The following is a 2846-nucleotide window of genomic DNA, read 5'->3' as shown; positions in this document are numbered from 1 at the left end:
TTAGAACTGGTCTGATAAATGCTGAACTGGGTGTGTGGGTTGATTAACATCTGGAGCACAGATTCCCCATCATGCAGTGCTCCCCTGCTTCTCTGATCCCAGAATTCACTGCCGTCTCTGCTTCAGGCTTTCTGTTCTCCATCTCTCATGCAAATGAATGGTCATCTGGTTCCATCTCGGATGCAAATGAGACCTAGGGCAGTTGTTTCACTCTTGTCACCCTTATCTGGAGGGCTTTAGGTGCGTCTCCCACTGCATCAATCAGTTTCTGTTTCGGTAGAGGAGGGCTGGGGGAATTCTCTGCGAGTCAGACAGTCTGCGTCCTGTGTCAGGGTTCCCCAAGAACATGGAGCTGAGAGGTTACAGATGCCCCCCATCCTTTGGCGCAATAGGAAAGGACGGCAAGATGCGGGTGAATGGAGGGGCTCCGTGGACGAGGGCTGGGAAGAAGCAGGGTCTGTCCTGTAACAGCCCCATCGCAAGGAGGCCGGGGGAGAAAGCGGGCAAACAGCTTGGCCTCTGTGTGTGTCAGCATGCTTCCGCTTCTCTCCAGAGAGCCTTAATTGGCAGGCAGGATGCCGGAAAGGGGACGCTGCAAGCGGGCAGGTCATCTATTTCCCTGACCCCCAGCCGCCTGGCTCCGCTCTGACAGTTCCCAAAAGAGCCTCAGTGCTGCCGTCTGTCGCGGGCCTCCCCTTTGGAGCCTTTGCGCTCGCTCCCCCCAACGCCAGCCCCCCCACTACTGCCTGGAGCCCCAGAGCCGCCGCTCTCCGACCGTCCGACAGCTCCAGACGGCACACACAGCGAGACTCCCCCGCTGGCAGATCGATCCTGCTCGCCTTTCATCTGACCGGCGCTGGGGGAATCAAGGCTTCCTGGAAAAACCCGATATCAAGTGAACTGTTTACTGGCCAAGTGCATTTACAGGCACAGAGAGCGCTTGTTTCTTTCTCTTACTTTCTCTGCAAGGAGAGATGGGGTGGGGCAGGGTGGGGCAGGAAGGGTTGTTTTTTTTAACCACTCCCTGGCTGGTGGAGGGGCTACTTTGCAGCAACCCCCCATTCCTCACCGCCTGCTTGAGAGCTGTCAGCGTGGGTCTGGTTGTGCTCCTGCATTTTCCATCAGCGCCAAAGGCACCCTTGAAATCTGCAGCCACATCAAAAGCAGCACCCAGTGCCCAAGCCCTGCCAGGGTCAGGGGAGAAGGGAGAAGATGGAAGCATTTGGCCCTGGCCCCTTTCACCCTGGGACAGTGAATGCTTTGCAGTGCAAAAGGCCCTGGCTTTCCAGGACCTGCACTGAGGTCTGTTGGACTAACTCAGCAAGAGGAAGGGCAGATCCTGAGAGCTGCTGGGATACAGCTTAGGGCTGCTATGTGCTTCCAGATCAAGGCTGTCCTCTCATTTTAAAGCTGCATGCAGAGAATCCCTCGGCCAGGTTCATGCTAGAATACCTCTGCTCTGACTCCTTACAAAGTGCTCTTTGTTTTGTAACGGATGCCAGGTCAACTTGTGGGTCTGGAGAAGCAGATCTGTGCACCACAGGGGTATAACCAGTGCCCACGGTGCTCTGCCACGTGCTCTGGTGGTAACTTCAATGGCTGGGTCAACAGAAAATGGGGATGTCACCATGCACCGGGGGCACCCAGAGCATTCACCAATAATGGCAACGTGCCAGGTGCATGAGGGCCCTACCTGTTGTCAGTGCATGCTGCATCAGCACAGGTACGTTGGGTTGCCCCTCTGTGCCAGCAAGCGGGACAGCTTGCTAGTTGAGTCCATCATTGCTTTGCCAGCACCACAGAGGGAGCATAGTGGTGGTCCGCCTTGTAAGATGCGAGGCTCCTACGCAGCAGCACTTCAGGTCCCCTGTAAGGCATCACACATGGAAGAGCCTGCAGCATCAATCCTTCTCGCTCTAGGAGGGGAGCCTGAACCCTGAAGCTGACCTTCCCCCAAGCTGAGAAATGTCCGGCGAGGTTTGGGTTTCATGACCCAGTTCAGGGCCCTGTCTGAGATGACGAAGGGTTTCTTGGCTGATGAAGGCAGAGACCACAAATAACGTAGCTTAGGAATACATTTTAGTCAAAGAGAGCTGGAGTTTTGTCTGCTGCTGCCTTCCCCCTCTCCCCCTCCTTTTCTTTTTATCAAACCAATATAGTCCCAGCTTCATGATAAGAGATAAATGGCTGTGGAAAGCATTAGGGAAATTCGTTCCTCCTTGATACTTAAGAGAGATAAAGTTGATCCATGGATATCTGCGGGTTCTTATTATTCTGCAGAAATTGTCTGAGGTGTTTAGCAATCTATTGGTGAAATAAGGAGAGAGGGGAGCGGTCCCAGGCAGAACATCTGCATTATCTGAGGAGCAACATGAAGAGTAACAGAGTCACCCCAGGAGGCTGTATGTGAAAGTGGCTACCTCTCAGTGTTTTCCTGTGGCTTCAGTGTTAGTTGACGACGGTTAATTGACCAAAGACCAGCCATGCCAGACATGGATCAAACTCAGGTCCCACACTATAAGGCTGCACGTGCACAGCATAGGACATCCTGCACCAATATAATAAAGATGGGCAGACATTCATACTGTCCGTCTCAAACTCTCCAGGCTCCCATAGCCTGTTGCATAGCCTGTCCTGGCTTGGTTCAGCTTGTAAAATTTACTCCTTAACCAAACTCAGCCTTACTTGGACTCTACCAAAGAACACAGGGCTAGTGCGACATAGCAAAGCCCTCACCACATCCATCTGCCCTGCACAATTATACTGTTCAGTAATAACTTTGAGACTTACGCAGCAAAATTCTGTAGCAATGGGCATTGTTCACCCTGTTCTGCATGTGATTTCAT

Source organism: Gavialis gangeticus, unplaced genomic scaffold, assembly GCF_001723915.1.
Source record: "Gavialis gangeticus isolate Ggan-Ray unplaced genomic scaffold, GavGan_comp1, whole genome shotgun sequence".
In the NCBI taxonomy this organism is placed as follows: Eukaryota; Metazoa; Chordata; order Crocodylia; family Gavialidae; genus Gavialis; species Gavialis gangeticus.
This window is presented reverse-complemented; position numbering follows the sequence as displayed.